This window comes from Ambystoma mexicanum, chromosome 2q (assembly GCF_040938575.1).
Source record: "Ambystoma mexicanum isolate Mex_15411 chromosome 2q, UKY_AmexF1_1, whole genome shotgun sequence".
Taxonomy (NCBI): Eukaryota; Metazoa; Chordata; class Amphibia; order Caudata; family Ambystomatidae; genus Ambystoma; species Ambystoma mexicanum.
In genome coordinates this window covers 196,057,767-196,075,573 of record NC_090924.1, presented here as the reverse complement: position 1 = coordinate 196,075,573, position 17,807 = coordinate 196,057,767, and positions in this window count along the sequence as shown.

The following is a 17,807-nucleotide window of genomic DNA, read 5'->3' as shown; positions in this document are numbered from 1 at the left end:
ACCTTGCTGCCCCAGATGCACGTGGCATGATGACATCAACGTGCACCAGCGCACGTGTCATAGGCCGGCTGACCAGCAAATCAGCCATGGAGTCAGCCAGGTCTGGTGCCACAATGGGCTGGTCCAACAAGGGCTGAGCATGGATGGTGTCAGCCACATCAGCCTCAACGGGAGGGGGGGGGTTTATGGGTGCCCTTGACTGGTCCTCCACACATGGGGGGACAGGCTCACCCTGCAAGTAACGACCACGTCCCCTACCGGATCCACCACGGCCACCACTTGTGGCTCTTCTACCTTTGCCACCCTTACGGAATCCTCGCCTCCCAGCCATGGCACTGATGTTAATGTGCGTATGGGAGTGGCTGTAAACTATTGTCCTGGGCAATTGGGGATCAAAGGGGTTGGGTACCAGATGGTAATTGTACCCTAGTGCTCTAGCAAGGCTGAATGTAACCCCTGGGGAAAGATGACGGGTCACGCTACGCACAGGAGCCCCAAAAAAGGGAGATGAGGTGTACGCAACCCCTCCTAGACCACGTGTGCAGAAAGAAAAACCTGCACTACGCTGTGGCACCCAGTAACACAAGAATTAACGTATGCGTGTCACACGCAGCCTAGAATGACCTCTGAAGGGGTAGGCTACACACGGGGCAAGCACAGATGTTAGATACGTGCGTGACTCACCGTCTGCCAGGTAAAAGAGCGTGAAAAAGGAGCGCGTTTGGTTGGCAACACCCCCGCCAAAAGAAGATTTGTACGCTGTCTGAGGAAACAGGACAACAGTAGAAGGGAACACTGTTTGAGGGAACAGACCCAGGTAAACCAGTAAAAGAGAAAAAAGAGAAAAAGCTGTCAGAGGTAACAGGGAATACGAACTTGAAACGCCGTGAAGTAAATCGCGTGTGAAATGACAAGAAGTACAGAATTCACCCACTCGCTCTCCACGAAAAGCACGTACAAGGAAATGGTGTTCTACACGTACCTTTTATACAGGCCCACACGTCCAGCGTCACTTACGTGGCGTGTACGCGCTAGGGCCATTTCCACCAATTACACGCTTTGTCACTTCTGCGTGTAGGGCCATTTCCACCAATTACACGCTTTGACACTCGGACGTGTCTTTCATTTTTGTCACACGCAACATTTTCAAACGTGTGCCCAATTCAACGTGCACGTGACTTCATAGACGCGCATACGCTGGCGACGCGCTTACGCGCTGAGGGCCTTTGGTCCAATAGAATCGCGTATGCGTGCTGACGCGCTTACGCGCTAAGGGCCTTTCCTCGATTTTCACGCTGACGTGCAGGATTTTCACGTGCCAAATCACTCCGTATCAAGCTGGCCACGCGTAAGCACACGGAAGACCACGCTCCTGCCCACAAGGCCGAACTACTGCCCCCCAGAGCACCGAGCACGCTCCCACCTGCCATCTACTGCTGCCTGACTGCCTGCTGCCCACGTGCACTGCCATTTGCTGCCTGCACATCAGCCAGGGGTGCTGTTGCTGTGACCACCCCCTGCTGGAACTGAAGATTCCCGACTGGGATTCCATCGCTCCACAGCCCAGCCCCAGGACCCAGTTGCCCACCCACTCCTGCCTCTGGGGTTGTCATGTCGGGGCAAACACCATCTGTGACCACTGACAACCCCCGGCCAGAGAGGCAGAGGGGCACCAGCTTCAGTGCCACCGAAGTTGGTGTCCTGGTGGAGCAAGTCCTGGGGCAGTATGATGCCCTCTTTGGAAGTTCCCGCGCCGACAAGGAAGGACGGACTCGGATCTGGACTGACATCGTGACTGCCATCAACGCGGAGGGGGTGGCAGTCCGGGACTTACAACATGTCAGGAAGCGCTGGGAGGACTTCAGGTCCAGGACCCTGAACAAGGCCCGGCGCCTCTTAAAGGCAGCGGATGCCAAGGGGCGCCGGGGCCACTTGTCGGAAGAACAGATGAGGGTCCTGGAACACATATCCCCAGCGCTCCACGTCCAGGTCCTAGAGAAGCAGACCCGTCTGGAGTCGAGCGGTGAGTGTACATGCATCCTGATTGTGAGCAGTGCGTGTGGTGATTATTCGGTAGTGTGCAGGTTGCACATCTGTTTGTATGGGGTTGAGTATGGGTGGGGGTGTACAGGGCCGTGGGGCTGACACATGCGAGGGCTGTAATGTGTGAGACATGGATGGTGCTTGTGTGTGTAGGCTTGCATGCCAAATGCAGTTGTGTGTGCACACATGTTTGGATGAATGTGTATGTATGTAGACATGTCCGTGATGTCACGCATGTATGTTGTTTTCGGCTGCATGTATGAGCACTGTGTACATGTGCATGTGTGTGTATTTGACAAGGGTGCAACAGTGATGCAACATGGATGCATGTGACAGCGGTATGTGGAAGCCTGATTGGCAGATGTGACATGGATGCCCGTCTGAACACTGCGACACTTGGCAGAGGTGTACACATGCATGCAAGTGTGGTGGTGTGTGTACATGTGTGGTGCACTTCCTGTGTTGCATGTGATGTCTGGCTCCCCTTTGGCTGCTCATGCAGTTGTATGTGTAGGGATGGTGGTGGCAGTTGCGATATGGCTGTGGTATGGCTCATGTGTGCGAGTTGTAATGACATTTGTGTTGGGGATTGTGATGACATGTCTGAGGTTTTCCAATGCCACTCATGTGCAACTGTCATGTGTGTGTGTGTCCATTGTACAGTGCCCTGATGCCTGTGTTTTGTTTCTCCCTGTCTGCAGCGTCAACTGATGAAGAGGGCGGAGAAGGTGCTGTGGAGCACAGCGGCGGGGATCCCACCGCCAGCCGGAGACGCAAGGCCCGGCTCCCCTCCCGTGTTGTCATCTCGTCGGGGAGTGAGGAGTCCGGTGCCGTGTCCCAGGCCGCAGCTGCCGGGGGGAGGTCCAAGAGGCGGAGGTTGGAGTTGGACTCCTCGGCAGCAGAAGGGGCAGCTGGGACCCCACAGGGCCCAACAGGGGAAGATGGCACGGAGTCATCCAGGTTGGTGGGGGGTTTGGTGGAGGAGGAGGCCGTGCAAGCACCAGAGACGGGGTCTGGAGGTGGGGATCCCACTGGTGCTAGTGGTGCAGTGCAGGACCAGGGACAGGAGGCAGCACAGTCCACCGCGGAGGTGCCTGTGTGCAATCCTGTCCCTGCATCATCTTGCACCAGCAGGGATGCCTACGTCCAGACCCGTTTTCAGGCAGGGGATGAGCTGACATCAACTGGCCTTCCTCTGCCTACGGACGTGGCCATCCAGGTCCGGGTTGAGCCTGTCCTGGCTGGTGTGGCATTGCATCAACGGGCCATGCGAGGTGACCTGCAGTCTTTTCATGGAGAGACTGCACGTCATCTCGAATGGCTCGTTGACCAAGTCAGCCTGCTGGGACAGGTCACCCAGGCCGGATTCCTCCGTCTGATGGGGCTTGCTCCGACCCCCTCCTCAACTGGACCCCCTACGCGCCAGTCGTCCTCTGTGCCATCTTCCCACCCATCAGTCACCTGGGTGCCCTGTGGAGCTGCCTCTGACGGTGTGGCCAGGCTGGTGGAGGAGGTATCCCTGCCACAGTCGGGAGTTGGACGTCCAGCAGGGGTGGCCACATCAACAACTGCACCCCAGCCGGCGGAGGATGTGCAGGCAGCAGGAGGCAGTGCACGGGCAGAGGCAGAGCAGCAGCAGCAACATGGTGGGAGCCATGAAGGCTCGGGGCCTTCGACATCGGAGGGGCAGGCATCGGCCGGAGGGCAGGAGGACCCAGGACAAAGAGTGTCTTCCGTGTGGCAGCGGTTGGGCCACGTAGATGCGGAGCGGCGGTGGGCGGAAGAGGCGTGGCTCACAATGGTCAGGGCGGAGAACTCCATGCGGAGGGCCCTGAGGCGGGCCGAGTGCCTCGAGGCAATCCGCAGGGGGTTGGAGGAGGACACGGCGTCGTCCCTGCGGACCCTCGGGGCCATGGAACAGGACCGCCTCCGGGACATCGAACAGGAGTTCGATGATGCCCTGGCCCGGAACACCACGGAGTGAGCCGCTGGACTTGCCCGCCGCCTTTGTATATAGTTCTTTAGTTTTAGGTTTCCTTTGTTTGTTGTTATGATTTGGAGTCGAGGGACACTGCTCCACTTTTTGTATATAGTTGCATTTTAGTTAGGGTTTTTTGCAGGTTTCCTTTGTTCAGTTGGGCTCATGGACCCTTGGATGTTTTGTACATAGTTCTTCATTGGATTGATTTTATTTTTCATTTGACTTTGGACTACATTTTTTTGGATTAGGATTTGGTGTTTTAATTTTTTAAACAGACATGCAGCTTATCTTTTTTTCATTCCCATTGTAGTTTGTTTAATTTCATTTGCATTCTTATATTTTTTTAATACAATTTTGTTTTCATACTTCACTGTGTGGTATCATCTCATTGCTTTCATGCATGTCATGTTGGGTGTTTTCCCATTCAATTGCAACCATTGTGTGTGACGGACATGGGTTCATTAGCTTTATGAACATTGGGGGTGTAACATGTAATTTCCTTTTCCATGTGGGTGAATGGGTTACTTGGTTGGGCTTTTTGGCTGTGGAGGCTGACCATGACGCACATGATTGGGGATTGTGAGGACCTGGTGGAGGCTGCCCATGGTGGCTGGGGGGTGGGGGTGGTGGGAGACATGGGTGGGAGCCTGGTGGGGGCTGCCCATGGTTGCTGGGGGGTGGGGGTGGTGGGAGACATGGGTGGGGGCCTGGTGGAGGCTGCCCCTGCACTGCTGGGGGGTGGGGGTGGTGGGAGACATGGGTGGGAGCCTGGTGGGGGCTGCCCATGGTTGCTGGGGGGTGGGGGTGGTGGGAGACATGAGTGGGGGCCTGGTGGAGGCTGCCCCTGGTGGCTGGGGGGTGGGGGTGGTGGGAGACATGAGTGGGGGCCTGGTGGAGGCTGCCCCTGCACTGCTGGGGGGGGGTGATAGGGGACATGGGTGGGGGCCTGGTGCAGGCTGCCCCTGCACTGCTGGGGGTGGGGGTGGGTGGGAGACATGAGTGGGGGCCTGGTGGAGGGTGCCCCTGCACTGCTGGGGGGTGGTGGTGATAGGGGACATGGGTGGGGGCCTTGTGGAGGCTGCCCCTGCACTGCTGGGGGTGGGGGTGGTGGGAGACATGGGTGGGAGCCTGGTGGGGGCTGCCCATGGTTGCTGGGGGGTGGGGGTGGTGGGAGACATGAGTGGGGGCCTGGTGGAGGCTGCCCCTGGTGGCTGGGGGGTGGGGGTGGTGGGAGACATGAGTGGGGGCCTGGTGGAGGGTGCTCCTGCACTGCTGGGGGGTGGGGGTGGTGGGAGACATGAGTGGGGGCCTGGTGGAGGCTGCCCCTGGATGCTGGGGGGTGGGGGGGGTGGGAGACATGAGTGGGGGCCTGGTGGGGGCTGCCCATGGTGGCTGGGGGGGTGGGGGTGGGTGGGAGACATGAGTGGGGGCCTGGTGGAGGCTGCCCCTGGATGCTGGGGGGTGGGGGGGTGGGAGACATGAGTGGGGGCCTGGTGGGGGCTGCCCATGGTGGCTGGGGGCTGGGGGTGGGTGGGAGACATGAGTGGGGGCCTGGTGGAGGCTGCCCCTGGATGCTGGGGGGTGGGGGGGAGTGGGAGACATGAGTGGGGGCCTGGTGGGGGCTGGCCATGGTGGCTGGGGGGTGGGGGTGGGTGGGAGACATGAGTGGGGGCCTGGTGGAGGCTGCCCCTGGATGCTGGGGGTGGGGGTGGGTGGGAGACATGAGTGGAGGCCTGGTGGAGGCTGCCCATGGTGGCTGGGGGGTGGGGGTGGTGGGAGACATGAGTGGGGGCCTGGTGGGGGCTGCCCATGGTGGCTGGGGGTGGGGGTGGGTGGGAGACATGGGTGGGGGCCTGGTGGAGGGTGCCCCTGCACTGCTGGGGGGTGGGGGTGGTGGGAGACATGCATTGTTGATCAGTAGTGCAAGGTGACATGTGGGTTGGCTGGGGGGCATGCCCATGGTGGATGGGCTGCCTGCGGGACATGAGCAGGGGTGCAGGGTAGTCCCCCGTGGTGTGGGCTGCCTGCAGGGGCCGTGGAGGTTGTGGAGCGTACACCTGGGAGGACCCACACGGCCAATTCACGTGTAGTACTCCCCAGAACCCCTGAAATACACATACCCTGCTGAAATCGCGTGTGGAACTTCCCGCGCACCCCTGAAATACACGTACCCTGCTGAAATTGCGTGTGGAACTTCCCGCGCACCCCTGGAATACACGTACCCTGCTGAAATCGCGTGTGGAACTTCCCGCGCACCCCTGAAATACACGTACCCTGCTTGCACGGGGCCAATCGCGTGTGGAACTTCCCGCGCACCCCAGAAATACACGTACCCTGCTTGCACGGGGCCAATCGCGTGTGGAACTTCCCGCGCACCCCTGAAATACACGTACCCTGCTCGCACTGGGACAATCGCGTGTGGAACTTCCCGCGCACCCCTGAAATACACGTACCCTGCTGAAATCGCGTGTGGAACTTCCCGTGCACCCCTGCAATACACGTACCCTGCTTGCACGGGGCCAATCGCGTGTGGAACTTCCCGCGCACCCCTGAAATACACGTTCCCCGCTTGGCGTTTGCTGTTTGCCAGCCCGGTGAACTGGTCCAGGGTTAGCGCAGCCCTTTGCGATGATTTAGCGATTTTGATGGCTTTTCCTTGCGCGAGGGCGTTCTTGGGGGCGTTACTGGCGCTGCTGCAGGGCCGTTGCGATTCTCTGCGCCACGGCTGGTTTGGGAGCCTAAAATCCATGAATACGCTGTGCGCGGAAATCGGTTTTAGCGCACGTGCCTGGCGCAGTCAATCGCACGCGGACACTGCGCCAGCCGCTTGCGACACTTTTCTGCGAAATTCTATGAATTACCCTGTTAATGTTGTGTCTGAATACTAGTGCTTTGGACATATCAATCAATTAAGTCTTCAGGTGGGGTTTCAAGAGCAAGAGTGCTTTATCTGAACAGAATACAATATCACTTAACAAAAGACAGAACAACCAATAAATATAGGGCAGTCACAGTTTCATTTTTTTCTGAACAGAACGTTTGCATACAAAATAGTTAATTTCCCAGTTGACCTTGCCTTGACCCACGGTACCTCCCCCCAGCAAGTTCTCCAAATAGGATATAAGTTGTCGTACATTATTTGTGTGAGTGCCAGGGGAGATCACGAGAGGACCCGTCAGCGATAATGAGTCCGTCTTGCTTTGGCCAATGGACTCAAGGCACAAGTGCCCCAGAGTTTAAAAAAATAATCTTTATTTCTGCAGCACTTCCATGTAACAGCAAAGAGAGAACTCCCACTTTCAGGGTTACTCAAGCTTGTATATCTTTCCTTGTTGCATAGGTTTTAATACAGACAGTGCACGTTTCTATGATCTCATTACATTGAACCTCATCATTCATAACAAGCTGTACCATTTTTCCTTCAGACCCAAGTACCCAAGGTTGAATGTTGAGTTAACTGCCACACAAGAAGGCAGCATGCCAGGGACGTAGATCAGTGGCTTAATAGCCCACCCTTTCACCTAGCGAAGCAGGGGGGCATTCATTGTCAGTTACGCGTCTTCCCAAGGTTAAAGGTTTGCTGTAGTCTATATTATGTGTGCAAACATGGCAGATTATAAAAGCATGCAGTGAATACTTTTTTCCTTTTCTATTGGCTTTCGCTTGCATTGATTCAAGATGGTGACCAGCCCTGTTTGGCCTTGTTAGTTTTATGACAAGACCCTAGTGCATGCATTTACATTGTACTTCGAATTCTGTTTTTCCCTCACAATAACTTAATATTACTATGAACAGGTGGGTGAATGGGGCTATGAACAGGAGTCTTCCTGACACTTTTTGTTAAGATGGGAGGTCTGAATGTGGTTTATAAATAAGGCTCCTGGTTTTATGGTATTTATTTTTTCAATATTTTTATATGTATTTATACATTTTTTTTGTATTAATACTCAGTTATAGCTCTATGTTAAAAATAGTTTGCATTTGGTGCTATTCTGCATTGATTCAAATGTCAAATGTAGGGCTTTGATGCTTGTAGCGGGAAGTTGATAGAACTGTGTTCTTGCTCATTAAGCAAAGAACCATTTTCGCCTTAAAAACCAACAGCTGCTCCTTATGCTGACATGATCAACACATCCCTAGCCCTTTAAATAATTTCAAAGAAAAATAAATCTCTTTTTTTCCAGCCCCTCCGATTGGTAACTTTGCACAGCCATTGGCCTGCAAGTCATAATTGACAACCTAATTTCTGACACACGCATTTCTGCTTTTTTCAATGTTTTACTAATCCATACTGAAAAGAAACAGAGTGATTTCTACCTGTGTTTATGCGCAAAACTCAATCAAAACAGAAAACTGGGTGATCTATTTAAAGAACGTATGGATGTTTCTGGATGAGGGTGGGCAATGCAGAGAGATCTACATGATGAACTGGACAGAAGCTCTGAAAAGGAACATGCGGAGGGGCGTGTGTTTTCTTTATAGCTGGTGGTCTGGATGGTGTTTGTATGTCTGGATGGGGTGGTGGCAAGGCCGGCTGAAGTTGACCAGGGGCCATTTTAAAATGATGCATGGGGGTCCCTGCATATGTTCACGATCAAGTTTACTGGTTCCGTATACTTGCATACTTTTCTTCCATGCCTTGGCAGTATTATTCACACTGGTACGTTGATTTGGGTAGTAGCTAAAACTTTTGTTCACAGAAAAGGAGAGTGACAAAGTCACAGTGCCAACATCACATCCAGTCCCCGGTCCGCCTGAAAGTAGGACTGGCAAGAGCAGCCCTGAACGATTCCTAAACCCCCTGAGAGGGCAACTAGTTACAAACTACCATAGAAACAGGGTATTTGGGTCGGCTTCTGCCACGATGCATCAGATCCAGAGATCCAACACTTGTAGCGTCTTTCAGGGATTCATGGATATCCACGGTATGGGGAAACACTAGAATATCCAGAGAGACCCCTTAATACACAGGTTTCCGATCCTCCAAGGGAAAAACATAACTTATGCCAACCCCTCTCACCCCTGCCCCCCAGCAGCAGTGTGTGTGAAGCTGTATCAATTAAGAAGATAAATACTTCATTCACCTTTCCCAAAGGGAAAACGATTTTGCATAGGTGGGAATTTACTAGAAGTCTTTTGGGATGGCCTATTAACCACCAGAAACTAACAAAATTAACTTTTGTGCAGGGGGTGGGAGTAAGCCAGTAGGCAGGGCAGGAGCAGAGCAGCAGACCAACACCAGCTCCTACGCTTGGAAACCAACTGAAAGAAATCTGAGATGGCGGCAAGCCTTTTAAAGACTTTGTTTCCCGGGCTTGGAATAGGAAGCCAATTAACCAATCAATTCAAAGGTTTGCCTCAGACAATGGGAGAACGATGAAGGCTTTATAAATTTGTCTAAGAAACACAGACAGTGGGCCTCATTACAAGTTTGGCGGTAGCCTTGCCGTTAAAGCCCGCAGGCTGCCGCCAAACGTTTGAATTTATCCGGCACCCATGAATGGGCAATTATCGGGTCATTACGGCCCCGACGGGCCCAGTAATTGCCCATTCACGGGAGCTGGAAAAAAATGATCCCCATTCCCATTTGAGCCGCAGAATGGGGAGGTCGAATGCACCGGCACCATTCAGAATGGTGCCGGTGCATCCGACATGCTCTGCTCGCAGATGCCGGTACGCCTGCCAGGCCAGTCCAGGGAAGGCACCCACGAGCAGAACTCGGACCGGCAAACTTATGAGGCCCAGTGTTGTCTTTAGGACTGGAAGCTGAGGAGAGGAGTTTGCCGAGGAAGTGCGAGAGCACCAGAGCATGGGAGACCCTTGAGCTCAGAGGAGGGGCATGCTTCGATGAGGGAGAGAAGAGCCCTTTCAGCGCTGCATTGCTCCCCTCTCTCGCAACTGTCGTTTAATATGTATGGCCATCCCCTGATGGCCATCCTTCAGACCTTTAAGATGGAATTTCATTCATAGGCAGATGACACAGAGCTCTACGTAAAGGTTGCTGGCCCTTCTGATACCCTTTTGACCTTAGATGAATGTCTACGATCCGTTCAAGAAAGGAGGACCACTAACAGCCTCGAAATGCGCCCATATAAAACCTAGGTCCTGTCATTAGGCCTGCCTTACCTCCTTAAAGACCCAGCGCGATCACTACCAACTCAGACCCTCTTGGATGTCCCTTTTTCCTATGGCAGCAATATCAAGGGATTATGTGGGATGCTTATTTATCATTCACTGCTCAGGACAGCAAAGTTGTCAAAGTAGCTTCCTTTTCACAGCTGCTGCTTAAAAGGACTCTTCAGTTTGTTCTTTCAGATCTACATGTTCTCGTGGTTGGGGCTCTTATAAACCTCTACTTGAATCATGCCAACAGTCTTTATGTGGACATTGCCAACAACCGGTCACATAAGAGGCAAATCGTTCAAAAGGCTGTTCTGCGTTTCATTTTTAAATTTCTCAAATTTGCCACAGTCTGTGTGCATCGCAGACAACTTCATTGGCTGCTGGTCCAGAAAAGGATTACGTTAAAATTGCTCTGCCTTGTGTTTAAGTACTTGCACAATCTTGCCCCTCCATATTCATGCAAGAAAATCTCCTGATATTGCTGCAAGATCTCTCCAATCTGCAAACAAGAACCTTTTGGTGGTGCCCCATTCTCGGTTCCATTCTCAGGACAACAGACAATTTGCAGTAGCAGGCTCAAAGCTTTGGAATTAGCTTCCACAGGACCCCCATAATCGAGAGTCCCTCTTGATGTTTAGGAGGCAATTAAAAACCAATCTTTATCATGGAGTCTTTGTCTGCTTCCTTCATGTCTCCATCTGCTCCCAGACGAAGGTTGCCTGTCAGGTCCTCCTTTTTGGTATGACCAGTACAAATGCCAATACATAAATAAATACATAAACCCCAGAATAGAGATGTGCAGCAGTGAGGGTGAAGAGCCCTCTGATCCCCAGAAGAGGGGTGTGCTCCAGTGAGGGGGAGTAAAGACCCCCCCCCTCAAAACACCAAAGAGGGGCCTGCTCCGGTAAAGGGAGGGGAACCCCCTTAATCCCAGAATAAGAGTGTGTTCCAATGAGGGGGGCAAGAGCCACTTGAAACCCAGAAGAGGGGTGAGTGAGCAGGGTGTTATACCCCTGGGAGAGTGAGCTGGGCAATATATCCCTGTGGGTGAAAGGGTGATCAGGGCACCATATCCCTGAGTAAAGGAATAGACAAGGAGAGACCCAGTGAAGGGGAGGACTTTTGGGCCACTTGTCAAAGAGAGAAAGCCCTGAATCCCGAGCGGGCGGACAGGCCTTATAGACCCCAAAAGAAGTAATAAAGACCGAATGCTACAGTGGCCTAAACAGGAGTCTTTCCTGTCTTGAACTTTCTGAACGGGTTTTTGTTTCCTGCCCTTCCTTTATATTCCTAGGTTCTAGGACTACGTCTGCCAAGAATCTTTATGTTACAGCTCCCCTGAACCAATTTCCAAGCAATCGTTTTATATTATACCATTGTTTAATAAAATCCTTTAAACCTATTCTGGTGTCATTAGTTGTGTTTCCTCTGCCATGTGACATGTGAAAGTTCAATTTGCTATCTGCACTATTTAGTCAACATTTTTCTGTTTTGTCATGGCACTAAAAATGGTATGTTTCATTTCACTTTTCTCTGAGCGTAGCACCATGGCTCACAACAGGAGTTGTCATGAGTGAGCTGAGAAACAATTCAGGTTGTGGTGTTACCTACCTAATCTGTCAACGCTATTATGACAATCACCAATAAAATGATATAGGTAACAGCACTATATTTTGAGGTTTTCCTACAGCTCCATGTGCTCAGTGTGATTTGCCCAGGATCACACAGTTTGGTGAAGTGAGGAAGCCAGGATTTCAGCCCAGGATTTATGACTGCAAATCTTTAATTTAGGCAGTGGACAAAGTCTCCTCCTCTCCAATACTTAGTTTTAGACCAACTGGCAATTTGTTTTAGAACAATTGGCCTGGTTCACAAAGATTTGCATTCGAGCAAATCCGAGATGCAATGAGAAGCTCCTGCTCTCTTATACCGGATTCACAAAACCTAGCACCCAAGCAGATCTGTCTATGCTTTGAGCAAATCTGTGCGAATCACATTTGCACTTGTGCATCCCAAAGAGGCCCACTGGCATCTCTGATTTTCGCTAGTGCAAACTGTTGAGCACCAGGCCAGCTGTGTTCAATAAATCTGACTTGCAAAGCACCAGCACGGCTTGCATGGTGCTTGCTCTGTTGCACTCTAGCTTGGTTCGCGCTATATAATTCACATAAAATATGCCAAATGGAATGTTACATTAATCTGACAGTATATAATAAATATCCAAAAATATCAGGCAACACTAATCACATTCCCCCTCTTATTGGATAAGAGCACAAAAGAGACCTGAAGTCTGCAAATTGTTGAAAAGCAATCCAGTTAAACATGAGCCCGTTGGTTCTAGAAGTCGTAACATTGTGAACTGTAGCGAAGGGAACTTCTACTGTTATGTTACAGTCAGTGGCTCCGTTGTTTTGCCGTAACAATTTGAGAAGTCGACAAAACGTGGTCCAACAGACCATACTTCCAAACACCAAAACAGATGATAAACGGCGTTGTTAACACAACAGTGAGCCCCAGTGCCAAAAATCTGTCTCGTGAATATTGTGACAGATTGGTTGTGCGTGGCTGCCCTGAACGCATTTTACCTCGCAACTGCGCCATTACCAGCTCCCATAGCACAAATTATCTATCATTCCATGGGCGCCCCGAGTGCCACACAGCAGAATGGTCTGAAAGACAAGGGTTCAGTGTGAGGGTGAGGGAAGCCCTTCCGCAATACGAGGGCAGTGCCTTCCTATAGCTTGGCGTTTAGGCGTCAGACATGGAGGCTTTCCAGTGGGGTCCCCCGAAGGCTTTCACTTTAGACAGAGGGTGAAAAGGACCTCAGGACCTCGGTGGTGGGGACAGTCAAAGGCTAAGGGGTGATAATGGGGCGTATTTAGAGTGGCACATACGACATTTAAATGAGCACGACCTGGCAGCCAGCAAAATACTTTGTCCCCATTGACTTTTATAATATATGCATGGCGACTGTGGGGTGAGCCTGACTAACACTGTTAGGTCGCAGCTGTCAATGGCTTCTTCTTCTTCTTCTTAATTATCGAAAGCGTGGGCGGACCCACGCAGGCGCTTCCCCATCCTATAGGATGATGTGGCTGATGTTGTGTATGTGGTAGACGAAGTGCGTGGTAGACGAAGTGCGCATGCGCGGCCCGCCAGCCCGGCGCATGCGCGCTGGGTTAATAAAGGCGGTGCCTGGGCAGTTCGCGCCGGAGCACCGGAACACACAGACGTCTCTGGCGTGCGTTCTAGCGCGCCCGCCCGCGCGCGCTGGTACTCAGACCCTGGGGAGCCCGCACGTCATCACGGGGCTTCCCCAGGTCACAACAGCTGACATCTCCCGAACAACAGTCATGGACGAATTATTTGGCCTTACTGATATTGAAAGCAACACTAGATTTTCTGTAACTTGATTTTGCTGTGGACTGAGCGTACAAGTTTCGGTGATGTATTATCGCATATTGTAGTACTAAAAAACAAACAATTCCTGTAACAGCACCTCGATGCCCGCGTGCTGTGTGAGCGCTTTAAAAATGCAAAAAAAAAAATGGTAGTGTTTATTGTGATACTTGCCTATGTTGCGGCAGCAGGCATACCGGGCTGTTATGTTGTTTGGTTATAAGCCCAGCCAATGACTGCCCATGCCCATGCTAATACCTGCAGCCATTCCCACCTGTTCCTGCCTCTCCCCGCCTCCTCATGGGAACTCTTTGAGCTCACTTTAATCAAGACTTACCATCAGCCTCTGCTTTCCAAGTGCCTTCCAGCGTTTGTTCAAAGCATTCTTCTGATAAAGACTTAATGGAGTTGTAAACATGCTACTGGTGCAAAAACATCAACAAGGCCTGCCTTCAGCCATTCCATTTATAGGCACCCGGCATGCCCTTCGCCGAAGTCCTGTTAAAAACAAGCATTGGCAAAGCCACTGAAGGCTTGTTTAAAACAAGCATTGGCCAAGCCAGCATGTTTTGGCTTGCGTATACATGTTAAGCATTTGCCAGGCACTGCTATTAAATCCAGGTACTTGCACCATTTTGTACCTGCTACCAACAATGGGTAGTTGATAACACTATGGCTGTGCCTGGCAAGAGCCTTTCCCATGTCTACACAAAAGCCCAACGTGTTGGCATTTCCAATGCTTTATCCTGTTCCTGCCGCTAAATGTTCTGTAAAATGTGCTGTTTCGACCTGGAGATAGGCACAGCTCCCTCATGCCACTTAATGTGGGAATCTCTGCCCTTGTAGCACAAATCAAAAGCTACAACCCATTCATATATGCGCAGTAAGTGGATATATCTGTCAGGATGCCTACCCCCGGGCATCCAGACCAAGTCCATCAACCCCGGAAGCAGGCATCATGTTACCTGGAGCAAACCCAGCAACCCCTGTTAGGGGCTATCTGGGTACAGTCCTGGCACCTATGGCGCCAGGCTCATATGGGACATCAGTCCTGGCGCCTATGGCGCCAGGCTCATATGATAAAACTTACCTGATGCAGACCATGCTGCAAGGGATCCAAGCATCCAAGCCCATGTGAGGCTTGAAGGGAATATTTTATTTTAGGAACTATTTTGTTACTCGGTTGTGGTTGTGGAGGAATACTTACCTGGAATTACTTTGAAGGCTATTTAAACCACGTCCGAAGAGCAGCACATGCTTTGCGTTATTCTTCATCCAGCAGCGTAACGCTCACCGTGTCTGCAGTCAGCATCCAGCATCCTGCCACGGCCGCCCCAAGTCCAGAGCGCCTATAAAGAAGGGAAAGAAGAAGAAAGGTTAGAACAAGAACTTTACTGGATTTCTTACCTGATTTCGGATTCAGCACATCTTCGAACCAGAAACAGACTTCATTTGAAACGTGTCGCATCGCCAGCAGCAGCGCCGCGCCATACTCACCGTTCCTCGCAGCATCTCTACGATCCGGTGCTGTCTCCATCACCAGGTTGCCGCATTCCAACACATAAGGGAGACAAGAAAACAACAAGGTGAGCCAAGGGAACAAACAAGGACAATCTCTTGCCACCATATGCTTACCTGATTTTACCGCAGGAGGTATTATCCACCAGCACGCCAAATCTTCCTACGCTGCACCTGCAAGAAAAGAGAAAGCAGCGAGTTAAACCTTGGCATCATTTACCGGACAGTGTTACAAAACACAGACTCTTACCTGAACGCTTTCAGTTGCCACAAGACGATCATATTTTGGGTCTAAGCTACAAAAGAAACAAGGAATTGGACAAGAGTGATTATTCAGACATTTTGAACTCTTTAGAACTATATATTTACGGCCTTGCGCCCGGAGGTTTGGAGCCAAGATTTGTCCAGAACTCTTCCAATACCCTCAAGCCAGTGAAGTAACTGTCTATCAACGCGCCCCTGCATTCTTCGCAGGATGAAGAGCTCAGCATACAAAACTATAAGCTGAGCTTGGTGAAAGGGAATGTCAGAAGATAAGTGGGGACGTAGTGAGGTGTTACTACTCAAATCCACAGGTGGCTAATTCCCTTTCCCCATATTTAGGAGACTACTTCTACAGGTCAAGCAGACAAAGCTAGGTGGGCCAGTCAGTCATCTTTGCACTACGCATCACGTTGGTGGAGACCGTGGCTGTCCAGTTCCGCTCGACACCCCTGTGGGAGCCAGGTGAGCGTAACAGAACGCGAAGCCTTCCTACAAATTCTCACCCGGGTGTCATGGAGACCTCAGAAATTGACCCAATTATTAGGGGAATTTAGGGCTGAAGTACATGCTGCTCGCCAAGAAACTAATACACTCAGGAGAAAGTTGATTGTTTCGAAGGAACGCACTGATGACCTTGCTAGACAATTACTGCAAAACCAAGCGGGGCAAACACCCCTACCGGGACTCGCGGGGATTCCAAACCCTGTTTCACCAAGCAACCCTGTGCAAGTGATTTTACCAGGCAATATCCCTTTAGCCCCGCCAGAACGCTTTGCGGGGGACCCGAAAAGATTTGCCGTGTTCATGAACCAATGCCGTTTGCAGTTTTTATGCAGACCTGGAGCCTTTCCAAACGATCAAGCCAAAGTAGCCTTTGTATTATCCTATCTCAGCGGCAGTGCAGCGGATTGGTCAATCCCACTAGTCAATAAGGATGACCCTATTCTTCGGGATTTTCAGGGTTTCCAAATGAGCATGGAAAGACTATTTGCCCGGCACTCTCAAGGACAAGCCCTGGATAATGAACTTTTGTCCCTACGACAGGGTAACCAAGACCTTCTCACCTACATAGCAACCTTTAATAGGTTGGTGGTGGAAACTGGATGGCCCGAGGAAAAACGGGTTACGTTGTTTCATCTGGGACTTCGAGGAGAACTCAAAGATGTTTTGGCTCAAGTTGTGAACCCACCTCAAGACTGTGCTGAATAAATACATTTAGTGGTCCAGTTAGATCACAGACTTCAGAATCGAAAGGCTGATCGAGCCAGGTTCGAGAACCGGGTGGTGGTTGAACCCAACGCTACCCCCAAAGCAACAGATGCCTCAGAACCCATGCAAATCGGAAGAGTTAAAGGACCCTTGATACAGAAGGAAAGAGAAAAGAGGCGGCAAATGCAATTATGTCTATACTGTGGAACTTCGGGACATTTTCTATGGGATTGCCCTGTAAAACCACCCAAGAAGGTGGTAGGAGCTGCTGATAAAAGCCATATGGAGCCTGACTCGGGAAACGACCACGCCAACAAACGTAGAGGTCCGCTTGCCAAGCTTGAAGAAGGATACTCAGACCTCGCATTGCATCATACCAATGGTCCTTATAGATCCAAGGCAGCCATCACGTTTGCACGCAGTTAGGGCATACATTGATAGCGGGGCCATAGGAAACTATGTGGACCACGAATTGGCTTCTAGGATGAATCTACCTCTCTGCAGAAAGACCACTTCGGATGTCATCACCACAGTCGATGGAACTGAAATTGCCTCTGGGCCAGTAACTCATTCCACCGCAGAGATGACATTATTGGGTCAGGATGGGCATCGAGAGACTATTGTGTTTGATTTAATCAAAGCCCCACAGTTCCAAATAATACTGGGGATACCTTGGTTGGAAACACATAATCCTTGTATTGATTGGCGAGAGAAGAGAATAACCTTCCCGGATTGTGCACATACTTGTTACCCAATAAAAACCTTGAACAAGGACCTGGCTACAGTTGCTACTCCAGTTGTGCAGTTACCGCACGAATATCAAGAATTCCAGGATGTTTTCCAAAAAGAACAGGCAAACACCTTACCACCTCACAAATCATACGATTGTCAAATTGATCTCATACCTGGTGCACAACCTCCATGTAGTAGGATCTACGCACTTACGGAACCAGAGAACCTTCACCTACGATAATACTTGGACCAATACCTTGCCAATGGCTTCATTCGTCCATCCAAGTCCCCTGCATCTTCAGCTTTGTTCTTCGTGCCAAAAAAGGAAGGTGACCTCATAACGTGCATAGACTACGGCGCCTTAAACCAGATCACGGTTAAGAACCGATACCCATTGCCTCTGCTCCCAGAATTACCAGACCAAGTAAAGAACGCTTGCATCTACACTAAATTAGATCTGGGAGGGGCATACCATCTGGTACGTGTTAAGAAAGGCGACCAATGGAAGACTGCTTTTCGCACTAAGTACGGGTTATTC